This window comes from Equus przewalskii, chromosome 5 (genome assembly GCF_037783145.1).
Source record: "Equus przewalskii isolate Varuska chromosome 5, EquPr2, whole genome shotgun sequence".
NCBI classification, from domain to species: Eukaryota; Metazoa; Chordata; class Mammalia; order Perissodactyla; family Equidae; genus Equus; species Equus przewalskii.
The window spans coordinates 3,072,200-3,090,628 of NC_091835.1; the positions used below are offsets into that span (position 1 = coordinate 3,072,200).

At 36.5% G+C, this 18,429-nt stretch overlaps 1 pseudogene; it reads left to right on the forward strand.

Annotated features, from left to right (window-relative positions):
- The first annotated feature begins 4,873 nt into the window (after window positions 1-4,873).
- Window positions 4,874-6,654, forward strand: LOC139083195 (tigger transposable element-derived protein 1-like; annotated as a pseudogene).
- Window positions 6,655-18,429: the final 11,775 nt, after the last annotated feature.

The window sequence follows — 18,429 nt, forward strand, 5'->3', positions numbered from 1 at the left end:
TATTTTCACTGGAAGTTTCCTATATGGAAGTACTACAGAATTGGACTTATAATAGTTATTGCCTTCTTCAAGGTCAGTTCTAGCCCCCAACACAAGAAAATAAAAGCTTACATTTTATCTACGGAAGAAACCTGGTATTCCTAAAACATACAATCAAGAAGCTATTGGTTTAAATTAGCTACGTTTTTTTCCCCAAACTGTTGCTTACTAGAAAATTGTGTGACCTAAAAATTCTAAATTTTCGTTCGAAAAGATTCTAAAATCGACTATAAAATAATGGTCCCTATCTTTCCTTTGTAAATGCCCAAGTAGTCATAAGATATAAAAATAATAAAGGTAGAGGAAGTGTAATGCAAAGCAATTATACGCCAAATACTGTGAGAAGATTTGAATCAAGTACACAGGAAGGAGCATCTTCACTCTTTTGCCACATGAAATATTTCTGGGACTCCGTATGCTAACCTTGCCAGCTAAAGCACAAATATTTGTAGCAGAACACATCAGGAAAATAAAATAAAAATGCTTATAGAATTTACCAAATGATGTTTTCCTTAGATGCATGCAGTAATTAAGGCTAATTAAAGCCACTGCAAGAAAAGCCAAATATTCTATTTATCAATGTTCACACAGCAGAATTTGTGATTTTTTTGTTTGTTTTATAAAATTCAGCCTAGGTTTTCTACAGTACCATTTAAAATTAATGAAGATAGTTTGTGTAATGAAATTCACAGTTCTTAAGTGTTACTGTTCTTTGATATAAGAATCAGATATCACAATAACAATTATTAAACCCCTCATACAAATTCATTTTATATGCTAGACAATACAGTAAATACAATATCTGTAGGTCTTTCTGACTGAAACATAGGTATTTGAAAGATTTTTGGTGACAGATTAAAAACAATACAAATTTTAAATTAAATTTATAGTGTGGCATAGTCAAGGGTAACTCCTTGATCAGGTAGCATTCTTAATTTGTATTTCTGTGTACACTTTCACTTGAGAGTGATTAAAAACAAAGAGTTAATAAATCTTTTTGTAAAGTTGGCCTGTGAAACAATATGCAATGCCATTTTCTTTTATCTTAAAAGTCTACTTTTTGCTTTCATTTCCAACTAGGGAAAGCTATTCCTCCTTCCTTCCTGGCCCCCAGCATCTGACATGGAAGGTCTGGGTTTGCCAACACCGGCTCCTTTCTAAGAAAGGGCAACACTGTCCCCTAGTGGACATCTGGTATACCAAAATCATTGCACAAAAGGGACAAATACCATAAAGTTTTAAATAAAACAGCTCAATAGCAGGAGTTTTAATGTATCGGTGTGTCAGCTTTAGAATTGTGCCTGGATGCCATCCACTTTTCAAATAGTAATGGTCTGTGCATCATATAACAAACATGATGTGTTAAAGCAAATGAAATCTAAAGGTCAATGAAATTGTTTCAACTTCAGTACAGATACAAAATATATGTTACTGTTGCCATTGCTATGAGCGCCAGAAATGTCACTCACTCGGATTCCCGGGGCCCACTGCTTTGTGACATCATTTCAATGTAAACTCACATATCCAATCCCACACACCCCCACCAGATCATGGATCCTTCTTATATGTTCTTATATGATTCCTTTTCCTTCAGAGTACTTGTCATGGTTTATAATTATATTAGCGTGATAATTTGCTTAATGTCTGTTTCACCCATTAAACATCTAAGGGCAGAAATGACCTCTTAATATTCATCACTGTGTCCTTTGTACTTAGCACTGTGCCTGGCACAAAGGGGCACAATGGTGTTCTGATGAATTAATAAATAAGCCAGAGAAATAATTTATTAAGAATAGACGTGAGATCAAGGTGTGACCTCATAGCTTCATGCTAATTTCCCACTCAATAAAGTGATCCTATAGCCGCTCAAGCAACAATGGAGGAGAGAAACAACTGTCAGCTCTCTCTTTGTCTTTCTTTCCAGATTTCGACTCTTACAATATGGTTCTCTCCGACTTTCTTAGTATCCTTGCCCTTCAGCAAGACATTAGCATTTATCTTTTGCTTTCTCTCTCTTTATTAGGCCTTAAGTATGACTGTTTTGGGGGAGTCCCCTAGTTACAGGTGACTTCATTTCATAAGTTAAATTCAACCTCTTTTAGAGGGGATACATTCCCAATTCCTCCCATAGGGACTTTCCAGTATCCGTGGTTACTTAAAATTCTGCAAGGACTTTGTGGTGTTTCTTCCGCAAATACTTTTTGGAGTATGCGTAAGATAATGTTACAAGTTCAGTTGTCCCCTTCCATGAAATGTGTTCAGCCCACAATGACGGACTCACAGTCATGAGTCATTGTCAATGATAATAAATTCACAGTATCGTGGAACTTTTAAGTAACCTTGACTTTCCTGATGATTCCGGGTTGCCTTTGCACTATGTTTAAGCACTGCAACATAATTTTCTTTTGGAAATATAATTAGGGGACTAGTTCAAACGCAGTTGGTAAATAGGGGAGATTTTGCTATAGCATAGAAATCCCTTTGATTCTTACATGACTTTCTTAGCACATTAATGGTTTGACCTACCAAGTAACAATAGCCAAACCCAAAATAGACAACACAGCTGAATATAGAAAGCAGTGGTGACGTAAAGTATTCTGGGCACGCCCTTTGATCCATCATTCTTCTTGGTTCCCTTGGGCCACACGTTATGTGACTATTGAAAGTGCTTGTTATGTGATTTGCCTTGTATTTTGCACATTTTGCTTTGCCTTCATAACTCAGTAGCTTCACCATTCCTTACATCTGCTTCCATCAAGGTACATCCCTCCTCATTCTGAGTTTTCAAATAAGGTCCCATATTTAAAGTACTTTATATTTATTAGAAATTCAAAATGATACTTAAACTGCTACTTTTTTAGGATTGTTATTGCTTTTGTTAGTGCTCTGGTCACGAAATTGCATAGGTTTTGAATTGCCTGTTCCAACCCTGTATGTGACCTACATGCTCTGTTATTTTTAGCGTGTTACTTAACAGAACATGAGGTTTTTCAGGAATGCACATATCCTACGTAATAGACCGTGGTAAGCACAATATTGGCTCCCCAAATCCCTGGAATTTGTAAATATGTTATCTTATGTGGCAAAAGAGAATTAAGGTTGTGGCTACAATTAAGATTAGTAATCAACTGACCTTGTGATGGGGAGACTATTCTAAATTATCAGGGTGGGTCTAATCTAATTATTAATCCCCTAAAAGTAGAAGAAGGGTCAGGAAGAAAAGGACTCAATCTACCATTGATGGTTTTAAAGATGCAGGAAGGAGTCCATGAGCTAAAAAATGGAGTCAGCCTCTAGAAGCTGGAAAAGGCAAGAAAATGGATTCTCCTCTAGAGCTTCTAGAAAGGAACACAGCCTTATCAAAGCTTGATTTTAGCCTAGAGAGACCCATGTCAGATTTCTGAGCTACAACTGTGAGATAATAAATTTGCATTGTTTAAGTCACCACATTTGTGGTAATTTGTTACAGCAGCAATAGAAAACAAATACAAAGGCTCATCTTAAAACTGCTGCTGTTATTGCTCCTATTAATATAACATCTCTAAGATTGTACAGTTGAATCTAAAAAAATTTGAGTTACAATTGCTTTTATTAATTCTTTAGGAGACAGATATTTTGAAATCTCCTTTCTAGATTTCTGTTGATTCAGGTGTTACCAATAGCAATTAGGTCTAGATTATTATTAATTCAACACCAACACTCCTTTAGAGGAACCAGGACGACTCTAGGTGAAACGATTGTAAGTGTACATTTATGGACACACACACATTTGACGATAAACCACGGCCCCATTTCACTAGCAGGAGACGAGCAGTGGGTGTATTGTCTTAGCAACACTGTCGTCACCGGCCCTTTCCTTGACATCTGCACAGGGGCCCAGATAACCTCTCACCTAAAGTCCCCTTCAGGGCGTCATCTGATGTGTGAAGCTCTTCTCCGTACTCCTCTCTCCTTAAGAACTTTCCTGAACTCTATTCCCTTTTCTCCAATTGCTGATAATGAATTAATTGCTGTTAAGGAATTAATGGGAGATGACATATTTCCATTAAATTAAATACTTTAATTTTAACTAGATCTTTCAGGGGATGTTCACTTAACCCTTGATTTTAATTGATACAGTTTTCAGGAGGTAATACTGAACAAGAGGAATGTTTCATCCTTTAAATCATGTGTTCAACCATAAGAGTAAGGCTGGCTCCCCAAACAAACTCAGTGTTTAACTCCAGCTCATTAGCAGCATTTTCTTCTGTCTCTAAAACAGGATTATTAATGAGATGACTGATGAAGTTCATTGTTATTAAAAGAAAGCACAAATCTCGCAGTTTATCTTGGGTGATTTAACTGAAAGACTTAAACATGTGCGTACTCATAATCTCCTTAATTGTAGCTGTTTTACCTATAAAATAAAAGACTTAGAGGATAGATACCACAGGCATATCTTGTTTTACTGCACTTCACAGGTATTGTATTTTTCACATATTGAAGGTTTGTGGCGACCCTGCATCAAGCAAGTCTATTGGCGCCATTTTTCCAACAGCAGTTGCTCACTTCGTATCTCTTTATGTCACATTTTGGTAATTTTCACAATATTTCAGACTTTTTCATTATTATTATATTTGTTATGGTGATCTGTGATCAGATCTTTGATGTCACTACTGTAATCCGGGTTGCCACGAACTGTGCCCACTTAAGATGGCGAACTTAATCAATAAATGCTATGTGTGTTCTGACTGCTCCACAGACCAGCTGCTCCTTTGTCTCTCTCCCCCTCCACGGGCCTCCCTATTCCCCGAGACACAACAATATTGAAATCAGGCCAGTCAATAACCCCACAATGGCCTCTCAGTGTCCAAGTGAAAGGAAGAGTTGTACATCTCTCACTTTAAATCAAAAGCTAGAAATGATTCAGCTTCGTGAGGAAGGCAGGTCAAATGCCAAGATAGGCCGAAAGTGAGGCCTCTTGTGCCAAGCAGTTAGCCAAGTTGTGAATGCAAAGGAAAAGTTCTTGAAGGATGTTGAAAGTGCTACTCCTGCAAACACATGAATAATAAAAAAGTGAAACAGCCTTATTGCTGATATGGAGAAAGTTTTAGCAGTCTAGATGGAAGATCAAACCAGCCATAACACTCCCTTAAGCCAAAGCCTAGTCCAGAGCAAGGCTCCAACTCTCTTCAATTCTGTGAAAGCTGAGAGAGGTGAGGAAGCTGCAGAAGAAAAGTCTGAAGCTGGTAGAGGTTGGTTCATGAGGTTTAAGGAAAGAAGTCATCTCCATAATGTAAAAGTTCAAGGTGAAGCAGCAAGTGCTGATGTAGAAGCTGCAGCAAGTTCTCCAGAAGATCTAGCTATGATAGTCAGTGGAGGTGGCCACACTAAACAACAGATTTTCAATGTAGATGAAACAGCTTTCTATTGGAGGACTATGCTACCTAGGACTTTCACAGCTAGAGAGGAGCACTCAATGCCTGGTTTCAAAGCTTCAAAGGACCGGCTGACTCTCTTGTTAGGGGATAATGTAGCTGATGACTCTAAATTGAAGCCAGCGCTCATTTACCATTCCAGAAATTCTAGGGCCCTTAAGAATTATGCTAAATCTTGTCTACCTGTGCTCTATAAATGGAACAACAAAGCCTGGATGACAGCACATCTATTCACAACATGGTTTACTGAATATTTTAAGCCCACTGTTGAGACCTACTGCTTAGAAAATAAGATTCCTTTCAAAATATTACCGCTCATTGACAATGCACCTGGTCACCCAACAGCTCTGATGGAGATGTATGATGAGATTAATGTTGTTTTAATGCCTGCTAACACAACATCTTTTCTGTAGCCCATAGATCAAGGAGTAATTTCGATTCTCAAGTCTTATTATTTAAGAAATACATTTCGTAAAGCTGTAGCTGCCATAGACAGTGATTTCTCTAATGGATCTGGACAAAATAAACTGAAAACTTCCTGGAAAGGATTCACTGTTCTAGATGCCTTTAAGAACATTTGTGATTCATGGGAAGAGGTCAAAATATCAACATCAACAGGAGTTTGGAAGAGGTTCATGCCAACCCTCATGAATGACTTTGATGGGTTCAAGACTTCAGTGGAGGAAGTAAGAGTGGATGTGGTGGAACTAGAAAGAGAACTAGAATTAGAAGTGGAGCCTGAAGATGTGACTGAATTGCTGTAACCTCGTGATAAAACTTTAACAAATGAGGAGTTACTTCTTAAGGATAAGCCAAGAAAGTGATTTCTTGAGATGAAATCTATTCCTGGTGAAGATGCTGAGAAGATCGTTGAAATGACAACAAAGGATTTAGACTATTTACACAAACTTAATTGATAAAGCAGCAGCAAGGTTTGAGAGGACTAACTACAATTGTGAAAGAAGTTCTACTTTGGGTAAAATGCTATCAAACAGCATTACATGCTACAGAGAAATCTTTTGTGAAAGGAAGAGTCAATCGATAAGTAAACTTCATTGTTGTCTTATTTTAAGAAATGGCCACAGCCACCCCAGCCTTCAGCAACCATCACCTTGATCTGTCAGCAGTCATTGCATGAAGGCAAGACCCTCCATTAGCAAAATGATTACAACTTGCTGAAGGCTCAGATGATGGTTAGCATTTTTTAGCAGTAAATTATTTTTTAATTAAGCTATGTACATTTTTTTAGATGTAATGCTATTGCACACTTAACAGACTACAATATAGTGTAAAGATAACTTTCATATGCACTGGGAAGCCAAGAAATTTGTGTGACTTGTATTATTGTAATATTAGCTTTATTGCAGTGGTCTGGAAACAAACCTGCAATATCCCCAAGGTATGCCTTTATACATATTTGATGGGCTGCCCTATAAAAGAGATATTAGATTTATTTTCTTTATCGCCAGAAGGCAGAGATAAAATCAAAGGAGAAATTAGAAAGGGAGTAATTCTATGTTCAGTAAAAATTTCTAAAATACATTGATGCTGAAAATGGCATTAGTTGCCTTACCAGCCACAATGCTCCTGGAGTTTGGAGTATTTAATGAGATCTTGGATGGCATTAAACAGGAATAAAGGTTGCAGAACTTAATCTGTTTTCAGTGGACTTTGCAGGTGGAGCCCATGGAGGTCTATCCTGGGGCTCAGACGACCTCATCCAGCCGTGGTCTCCTTCCAGTTCTTGGCTCTGCTTTCCAAAGTGTTTCAGGAAACTTTATTCAGGTAAACTGTTTCATACTGAGGTTGGCAAGATAGATACCAGCAGTTTGAAGCTAACATCTAATCTTCACAGCCACTCCAGTTGAGAAAGAGCTTCATTTTGCAGCAACAATTCTGAGATTGAATCTGCTTGAGCTAGTATGAGTCATGTGACCTGAATCAATCATGGCCAGGAGAATTATTTTGACTGATCAGTTCTAGGTCATATATCAAAGCAAGGGATTGAGAGTATGAGTCCCACCAGATCAAAAGGACTGGGAGTAGGGGCAGGAGATTCCCTAAGAAAATCAGAGTATTATTAGCAGAGGAGAGAATGGATGTTAGGCAGCCCAAAACAACAGATACAGTTCATAGTGGGACTTCGATTCCCAAAGGTTCATTCAGCTCAAAGATTCTATGGTTTGTAAAGTTCTTTCCTTCTCAAAATGCAAGTGATATAAACAAATATTCTCTAGGAACTTCTGATTATTTTTAATTTTGAAAGAAAATTAATGTCCTTTTTCCGAAAGTACATTTTCATTGATATGAGATTCTTAAATAAAGCTCTGAATATTAGTAAGGATGAGAATTTAAATCCATCATCTTCAAAAGGGAGGTACTCTAGGTAACATTTTTCATTATATCTTTTTTTTTTTGCTGAGGAAGATAAGCCCTGAGCTAACATCCATGCCAATCTTCCTCTACTTTATATGTAGGTCACTGCCACAGTGTGGCCCACAAGTGGCATAGGTCTGCACCTGGGATCTGAACCCATGAACCTGGGCCACCGAAGTGGAGCACACTCACCTTTAACCATTATACCATGGGGCCAGCCCCTCATTCTATTTCATTAAGCAATATTGCACTACATCTGTTTTGCATCTGTTAGAAATTATTCATAACATTTCTCCAAATTTGTATTTGTATTTCCTTCATAGAAAGCCATGAATACTGCACAAAAGAAAGTGATAATCTTTGGGGATTCTATTTGTCAAACTGAAATCCCTTTTCAAGAACCTAATAGTAAGGACTTGAAAATCTTGTCACAAGGTTCAGTTGGGATGATGTGACATGTGTTATTTAACTAGATTTGGAAATGGTCTCCAGGAGGTCTCAAGATGTTATATTGCTCATTGGAAGATCCTTTACCAATGAAAGAAAACATTAATACTGAGAGAGTTGAACCCCTCTGTAACTTTTTCTGGCCCTAAACCCAAATAATTATTCTGCACAATTTGGTGTTTAGCGCTAGAGAATTAATGCACCTATAAATATTACTGCAAATTTTAGAAGTCACTGATTTCCCTTTTAGGCTAATATTCCTTGGAGGCAGCACAGTGTGAGGATTATAGTAGAGAGGCTGGTGCAAACTGTCTAGATTCAGATTCCAGCTCTAACACCCACGAGCTGACTAACCTCTAGCTAAGGATGATAATGATTGCTGCCTAAAAGGAATATTATGAAGATCAAATGAACTAATATTCATAAAGCATTCAGAATGTGTATATCAGATAATAAGCACACAATAAAATTAGTCCCTTTTCTCTTTCCAACTCTGTTTCTGTAGTTTGAAAAGAAATAGATACATCTATCTGATCAGTGATTGGCTCAATTTTGTCATCATTACCTCGATTTAATGCCCCTTTAACAAACAACTACTTATTATAAGAGGTGGTCTATTCATAATATCTGCCACATTCTGGGCATTAATTGATATAATATGACATAATGTGATATAACGTGATTTATAAGAAAAGAATACGTAACTCAAATAGAGTTCTTTCTGCTTCTTGTATTTTATTGCTTTTTCAAATAGATCTATTTTGCAAATTAGATTATTCACTGAATACATTGTACTCAATGCTTTGAAGTATGAAACTAAAATAATTGACCATATTCGTCTTGCCTCTTTTTTTTTTGACTCTGGTTTTATAAGTAAATATTCTGTTACCCAAGAATGGAAAACTCAACAGATTCAATTTCACAGCAAGAAAATACATGTTTTGAAAATTAGATGCCCATTTTTAAATGAAGTATCATTTTAGCCTACTTTTTTTTTAATATTAGCTGATAAAAAGTGGAAGTAAAAGAAAAAATTTGTATTTGATATGCAATAGCTTTATTTATTATTGTACAGGTTAAACCAAGTTAGGAGTTATCAGTAGATCTTTTTGCAATTCTCTTGATTCTCATCCATCTAATTGCATTGCAATCATCGGTCTAGTCTACATGGGTAATTTGGGAGTAGAGGTTGGCATGCAACTCTGTGAGGAGGGGCAGAACAGATGCCAGTATGGATTCATGAAATGAGCTGTAAACTTAATTGCATTCACATTGTTTTATCAATGTTTATACCCAGAATTACCATACGGAATCCTGGCTATTTGTTACTCATAAAAGCTATTAACTCCTGCAAATCTTAAAACATAGCATGCCTTGCCCACTCAATTTTAGCAAATAAATGAATAGAGCAGCCAATGTTTTGTGTTTGTCTGTTTTATAGTTGCTTGATTTACATTAGTTAGTTAGGGTTTGCTCTGGGAATCATTAGGTCTTTTTGAAAGCATAGGGATAGCCAATCCAATCCTACTTTCATACAAGTCCTAAAAGAAATTTGGCTCCTGGAGGGGAACCGTAGAATATCTTATGATGGAAAAGAGAGCATATGATCCTCAATTACATATTAAATTGTAATTGAGACTAAATAATACTTTACTTATATAGTTTATAAATTTTTCTTCTTTTAAAATATTCTTATAATTAATACAAACATTGACCTAAAAATTGCTTCTCTTTAATACCCCTGCCAAAACACCCATGCCACACATGCTTGATTGGTTTGAAAATTGACCTAAAATATATTTTGTTTTCTCAAATGTAGATAATACCAATGGCATGGGAACAAAAAGAAATCTTTGACTAAATGATACTGACACATACATATTTACATGAACAGAGAGTGCAGGCACATTATAAAACATATTTGATTATGTAAAATACGTTACCCCATTCCACTCAACTTTGCACTAGACTGTATATGTTACACTTATAAGTTATAGTTTGATACTTAAGCATTTGCAAATAATAGTCAATGTTTTTATACTAACATTTATTTTATAATGTAGTCTGAATGGTACAATCAAAAACCTGATTTTTTAAAAAGTAGATGAACACATTTGGACATAAATAAATGACAACAAGAAAACAAGAAACTTATAACTACAAGCCACATCTGAATATGCTCTAAAGACATGGTTTTACTATTTTACAAAATAATCATTTTTAACAATGTCAGATAAGTGACATTTATGGAAATTTCTAATAATGTTTTTAATCTGATCGAGACTTTGTAGACCAAGTCTTAGTCCAGGAGAAAATTTTTATAACTGAATTATAATCCCCCAAAGATAAGAATTTAACCTGAAAACTACAAGAAACTCCTTAGCCATAGCATCACAAATAAGAATCTATAAAAACTCGATGTCTGTGTGTGGATTAGTTGCTTGTACTGTGGAATTATCTCAAACAGCCTTGCTGCTTTCTTCACTTCTGTCAGGAGGAGGGCAACTTCTCAAAAAAACTGAGCACAGCTAAATACTCAAAAATTCAGATGTATAAAAGATTGCATTTCCTGCCTTGTGATCCAACCAATTTAGTATGTGTATTTTGGGCTGTAATTTCTTCTTTTGAAAAATGAGCTGTATTTCTGAAATTATTGAACATCTTCCAACACAGTGTAAAATAAGCTAAAATTTGAAAGAGAGATGAAAAGAATTTATCTCAGCTGGTCACCAACATTAAGGAAACAAGGTCTTCAGGAAAAAAAATTCAATTGACATTTTCATATTGCTGTTAGATGAAAGACAAATGATTTAGGTTGAGCAATATGTAAATTAGAAAAAAGGGCTATAGAATCATTTTCTTGGCTTAAACATCATTACTTTTTGTGCTATGTATATATAAGTTCTCTCTTTCCAACTGAGTTGCAAGACTTTGTAAGACGAAACCACCTTATGTACAACTTTATTTATACAATCAACACAACACAATGCAATCAATAACCATTGTTGACAATGGTCTTGCTGATGCTAGCCAATCACTCTGTCAATTTTTGTCATCTATTAATTGTAGATAACTTTTATTTGTATTTTTGGTCTTCATAATGTTTTTGTAACAAAATTCAACTTTCTTTTTCTTGTTTTCCTGAGATGTCTCTATGGAATTCTATTCTCACTTACATGTATCCCTTCTGATTAAGATTTAATTGTAGTGAGAAAATATTGATTTATTCCTAGTTTTGCATTTACAGACCCAAAATATGACCTCCTTTGCTTTTCTTCACCTACGTTTTACAAATCAGGCTTATTGAGAAATCATAAGTATCAATAATATGAGAGTAAAAAAATGAATTTAGTATTCTAAATGCAGATTTTCTTTAGATTAATAGAAAATTCTCTTCTATTTGTTATGGGGTGAAATTTCATTTCTACAAAAAATTTGGTAGATGCTATCAATTTACTTTTATAAGTAAATCTCTTTGATAGCTCAAAAAGCTGTCCTGATACTTCTTTTTGTAACTTGGAACTAAATATATCTTCCTTTGAGTTGAATACTCAAATTGAAAAGGCAAAATTTTTTTTTTTGAAGTCTGTACAGAAAATAGATTGGACAGTAAATAGTGAAGTGACTCTTATCTGGATCACTGTCACAGAAAGTTATGCACGAAGAGCAAAGAGAAGCCTTCAGTAATGGTTACTATTTGATCTATTAGCCACAATTTTCCAATAGTCTACATGACATCTGCCTGGAAATATTGCGCATCAGTAAACCATTGGTGGCATAACAAGCCGTACATGAATTAAACAATATTTGCCATTTTTCAATTATTGACATTAAGATTTGAATGAGAAAAGGTAATTGAAACACAATTCCTGTTTAGAGAACAAGTAATTGGTGAAGCCACTCATTGTCATCTATCACACGAAAGGATGGAGAAGATCTCTAAAAATCCCATGTCAACCTTTAAAAACATGTAATTCTTGTCGCTCGTGTAGGATTCTTCTTGTAGCTTACTGTGGAATAATTCAGGGAGGTAGGGAGATTGTCGAAGAAAGCAAGAAAGTCAAGAAGAAAAGAAGGAAGGGAAGAAGGGAGGGAGGAGGGAAGGAAGGGAGGATTGACTGAGCCAAGGAGCAAATATGCAGAAGTCATTAATTAACTCAGTGTCAGAAACGCACCTTGTAATGTCACCACACTTCCTGACCTGTTTCCATTCCTCTCTCTTGCCTATACCCGTACATTGTTGGAAATTGTCTTCCCTTTTCTTACTCAAATCCGTGGAATAGATTTAACTTTCATGAGTAGATAGCAAGTTCAGGGTAATATTTCCTTGTTATATTCTGTCTCTTAAAGCAATAGCTTCTTTTCTTATCTACTTCAAATCCCACTGTGAACATTTCATTTTAGTGTCTTCAAATGACACTGAATAAAAAAGGCTTTGGTATTCTTCCCAAGATCCTAAATCTATTTTTAACATGAAGCTACTAACTTTTATCATGCCACTTCATGTATTTGAAATGGCTATTGTGGTATTGACTATTTGCCAAAAAATACACTAGGTACTGGTAAACCCCAAGTATTCCATAAAATATTTGTCTCACGAAGGTGCTTCTTATAAATATAATTTCTCCCAAAACTTTCTCTATTTTTCCCCATAAAAATGTTTACTCAATTACCACATTTGACCATGGCAATACCATAAATAATCCATCATCTAGGTGACAGTCATTGAACTCTGTCTTTTGGGGCTTGGAGGAAGTGGCATAGTGACTAGAATAACTTAGATCTTGTCCTGAAGTCCACAATCTATGACACCCAACTGCAAAAGGAATGAGAGGCACTCATGTGCAGATGTTCTGGAGTTTTGTTGAACATGGGACATGAAATGAGGTTAAATATTCAATAATCATTATTGCAAACTGAGTTTGCCAGGAGCCCAGAGACAATAGTATTCAGCAAGTATGTTTAATCACTTTCTATGAGGAAAACTTGGTGTTCATGGTGCTATAAGGGAAATGCTGAGGAAGGTAACATATTCTCTACTCCTAAACAAGACTACAATCCAGTAGTAAGATAAGCAAGTGACTAACTCGAGACAGACTGTGATAAATATCACAGGGAGATGCTAATAACTTGCCACCAAGTGACTGAAGGGGGAAGTGAGGGCATCTGCTGAAGGCAAGGAGAGTGGGATTCATCATCAGCATGGACCTCAGATGACACAACACTGGCTCTAGACTCAAGCCTGAAATCTAATTTACATAAGGGCTGGAAATCTGGATATTTATGTGGAATACCCTTCTACAATGTTGGGAATTTGTTTTAAAAAATAAACATGTAGGGCCAGCCCTGGTGGCCTAGTGGTTAAGTTCAGAGAGCTCCGCTTCAGTGGTCCGGGTTTGGTTCCTGGGAGTGGACCTACACCGCTGTGTTAGCAGCCATGCTGTGCTGGTGGCCCACATACTGAAACACAGAGGAAGACTGGCATGGATGTTAGCTCTGTGCAAATCTCCCTCAGCAAAAATAAAATAAAATAAAAATTAAACATGTAGTAAAACAAATTTACAGGCTGAATTTGTGTGACCATCAGTGTGCCAACTTTAGGACACAGCAGAGGCATTATTTTCAGAAATACCATTAGAAGCAGGAGCACAGGATTTAGGGTCAGAGTGTGGAAAACTTTGCAGCATTTAGGATTTTATCCTTAATGGAGTAGGAAATGGGAACAATTGTGGGGCCATTAACAGAGGCATGAAATGAAATGACTAAAACAAAGTTTAAGAAAGCTGAGTTTAGCAGCTAGGAAGATTGGATGGGAAGGCTGAACTGAAAGGAAAGCAATCAATTGGGAAGCTGTTGCAATAGACTAATAAGAATGTGATGCAGGGTGACAAAAGTGGCAATGGAGAGAAGGAACAGGGATGGTAGTAGGAATGTAGAAACACACCCAAAGTTCATAACATGCTGCTCATGCTAACTCTTCCTAACATAATGCAATTTCATATGAAAATTCATTTTCTGAAAAGCAGGCTAGCCATACAGATAAATATAGTTAGTGCATATATATATTGCTAAAGTAATAACAATTAATAATAATAAAAATATTCTCTGGCACAGAGTAGGCATTACAATATGTATTCAACTGTTTAAAAAAATTCTAACCACTGAAGGAAAGAATCCCTTTTTTTATATATAGAATCTCCCCATTGACTTCCCTTATCAATCCTATTCACTTTCCTTTTCAAAATTGCTCCATCAAAAAGTAAGACTTCAAATTGCATAGTGCCAAATGTTTATACTATATCAAAGAGATAATTTCAGAGAAGGGAGGATTTCCACCAGCCTCTTGATGGGAAAATTACTTGGTGGAACAACCCCTTGGTGAGAATTACTTTCTCCTCATTGCCCTGTAACTGTTTGTCTACAGCTAACTTTTAGCCCTGATAGGTAAAAAGAAATATAGACATATTGTCTCTCTATTAAAAATGTGTATGTATGTATACATACACACATTATCATATATACACACTATAAATATACTATAGATAAAATATGCCTGCTACTCTTAAGTCTAAGTTCTTTTATTTTCATTTTGTTGATTTCATAGTACCAAGTACTGGTACTTGCCTGGAGGTGCAGCGGTTAAGTTCGCACATTCAGGTTCTCTGCCGCCCGTGGCTCCCCAGTTGGGATCCCAGGTGCGGACATGGCACCGCTTGGCAAGCCATGCTGTGGTCGGTGTCCCGCGTATAAAGTAGAGGAAGATGGGCATGGATGTTAGCTCAGGGCCAGTCTTCCTCAGCAAAAAGAGGAGGATTGGCAGTAGTTAGCTCAGGGCTAGTCTTCCTCTAAATAAATAAATAAATAAACATTTCTTATATTAAAATAAATTTCTCATATCTAAGTACCCTTTCCCCTGCCAAGATAGTCTGATAAAGCTGACCTTCAGAAATACCTAGGAGGATAAAACAAAGAAAAAAAACCCCTGTAACCTCTTATCTAACTCCTTTCATCATCATTTAAATCTGAAACATCTAACGCCCTCCTCCCTTCAGGTACTCTGCGCCCAACACTAAGGTTTCCTGGTTGTTTGCTGCGTACCCATTGCTCCCATGGAGGCAAATGTTCGGGTAGAGAGAGGGAAATCCTACCCGCTTTTTGGTTTAATTTAATCTGCGTTTATTGGGTGTTCACTACACGCGAGAAAGCCAGCAACGTGGGCAGAGGCAGGGGTAAAGCGAACGCCCGAATTTTGTACTATATCATAAGGAAGACAGTTCTAGAAAATGTTAAGGACAGATGTGTTACAGTTAGCAAGTTTAGCCATAACAAATTATAGTTCCAATAGGACATTTGGCCTGAGTCATGAAGATAAAATGGCTGCAAGAGGTAGCTGTAAATTGGTGAAATAATTAACGTGTTGCCCCCTCCACCCAGAGATTTTACTTAGGTTGATTTCCATACGAAAGTTAAGACTCCTGCTAAAAACCCACTACTTTTGCTTTGGCATCATTGCTGTAGAGTTGTTCAGATGGGAACCAACCAAAAGATTCGGTTGTTTACTCAGCCACTCTTCGTTCAAAGAAAGCTGACTCAGCCTTGATGAAACTTGACTCATCTGGGCACCGGTATCCAGAGCGCGTCTGGTCTCTAAGCACACCGCCTGAATTTGGCAGGTTCTGTGTTTATGCTGAATCTGTCGTTCTCTTCATATGCTCACTAGTTAAAACCACTACTGCGCCTTCAAAAGTTCGCGTTATACGAGTCTAATCTAATAGCAGTGAGTGGTCTAGAAATCTTCCTATTTTAATTATAGCAAAGAATTTTTATTACATAACCCATTCATTATTTTTCATTAAAGTTACTGGACCTTTAAACTGTGAAATCACCTCTCTTTTAAGTAAGTAGCAGTTTTTTAACATCTATAGTACAGGAAAATTTAGGGATCCAAAAGTGTTGCAATTATTACCTTAAAGTTGGTAGTTCCCTTTCGAATCTCTACTTTTGCAAATTTTTCTGTGCTTCTTGATGTTGGCGGTGCCCAGGTACACAGAGCACAAAACACTGAGTAGTAGTGAGTGGTACAATACAAAGAGTGTAATATAAACAGGGAGAACTGAAAGGAAATAATTAAGGAAAAACCACAGTAGCAAATGCCAAAATAATTGCTTGCTTTTTGTTGTTTCAAGGCAGATAATCTTGTGAAGGAATGGTAATATGGGGGCGCCGGGGGCGGGGGATGCAGTGTGGAGGAATTAAAAGTTACCCTGGAAAGTACAAACTTTGCTGAACAACCAAAAGAAGGTTGACCAGACTACAAATTCTATCGTTTGGGGGAAAACGATAACCTATTTCCCGATAAACATTGGTACATTAGCTTAAATTTAAGGATGACAAGGCTAAGTTACTTTCTGTGGCTGTTCTGTTTCAGCAAAATAGTCAAGTCATTTTCTGATGAATGAGAGCTGTTGTGTCCTTGTAAGTTTATGTGTGTTGTCATTAGATATCTCGTTTCCGAAATAATTTCAAGCAAAAGTAGCAAAATAATGTGGAAATAATTCTGAACTTTGAGACTGAAGATTTCACTTCTGCTGGATTTTTGCCTCGTATTCTGTCATCTCAGCTTATCACTTAACATCTTGAGCTTCACTTTCATCTCCTACACCAAATGGAAAAATTCCCAAGGTTAGGAAGCCAGGCGATGCTCACCCTTGTATCCCCAGCATGTAACAGAGATGGACACATAGAAGATTTTAGTAAGTGCATATTAAAAAAGTAAATTGAAAAAGTGGAGATAAAATCACTTACCTTGAGTGTGATTATAAAGATCAAATCAGAGTAATCAGGTGCAATCATTTTTGAATCTGTAAATTATACATAAATATAAAATATTTCACTGTTATTTTCATGACTATAAAAGTGTATTTTGCATTGCATACAGTTTTGTAAGCAGCCTTATTTATTTTTCTTGAATACACTCTTGGTTTATGTTTATATAATATTTTACATATGTAATTCGATTGATCTAAGCCTGCATATCCTCACCTGTAAATTAAAGGATTGGATTAATCATCTTCAATAATTTCTTCCAGTTGTATCTCTTATGGGCAATCAATTTATCATCAAATGTTTTATGTAAATATTAGATGCATTTATATAAATAGATGAAATATTAAGTAAATTATTAGAATTTCTCTTTGTCTAAATGATTTTTTTCTGTGTGTGTGAGGAAGATTCATGCTGAGCTAACTTCTGTTGCCAATCCTCCTTTTTTTTTGGCTTGAGGAAGAGTAGCCCTAAGCTAACGTCTGTGCCTGTCTTCCTCTACTTTGTATGTGGGGTGCATCCACAGCATGGCTGATGAATGAAATAGGTCCACACCGGGGCTCGGAACCTGTGAACCTGGGCTGCCGAAGTGGAGTGCACAGAGCTTTAACTACTTAGCCACAGGTCCAGCCCCTCTAAATGATGTTTTTAAATAAACATCAAGGACACATGGCTCTTTTTTACCTCATGGAGTACTCAGTTTATTGCACTACAGAAATCAATATTACAATAAACTTATCAAAATACAAAAATCAAAATTACAAAAAAATTAAAATTTACCAAAATAAATATCAAAAATTACAGAAAACCAAAATTTAAAAAAATTATTAATCATTGAATGACATGCTCAATTTGAAACTGGTGTTTAGAGACTGGCCTGGTGGCACCGCGGTTAAGTTTGCACATTCTGCTTTGGCGGCCTGGGGTTTGCCGGCTCGAATCCCGGGTGCAGACATGGCACCGCTTGGCAAGCCATGCTGTGGTAGGCGTCCCACATATAAAGTAGAGGAAGATGGGCACAGATGTTAGCTCAGGGCCAGTCTTCCTCAGCAAAAAGAGGAGGATTGGCAGTAGTTAGCTCAGGGCTAGTCTTCCTCAAAAACAAAAAAAAAAGAAAATGGTATTTAGAAGAAGTGTAAGAATTCCCTGAATTCAAAGAATTTACAATCTAATTGATGAGATCAAACTATTCTATAAGAGACAGTAGAAATTAATTCAAGACAGACTATAACTAAACATCAAGGAATTATACAGACTCTAAACACACTAGAAATTTAGAGAAGTGGTTTAGAAAGACAAGGGAAAGGGAAGACATGTCAAGAAAATG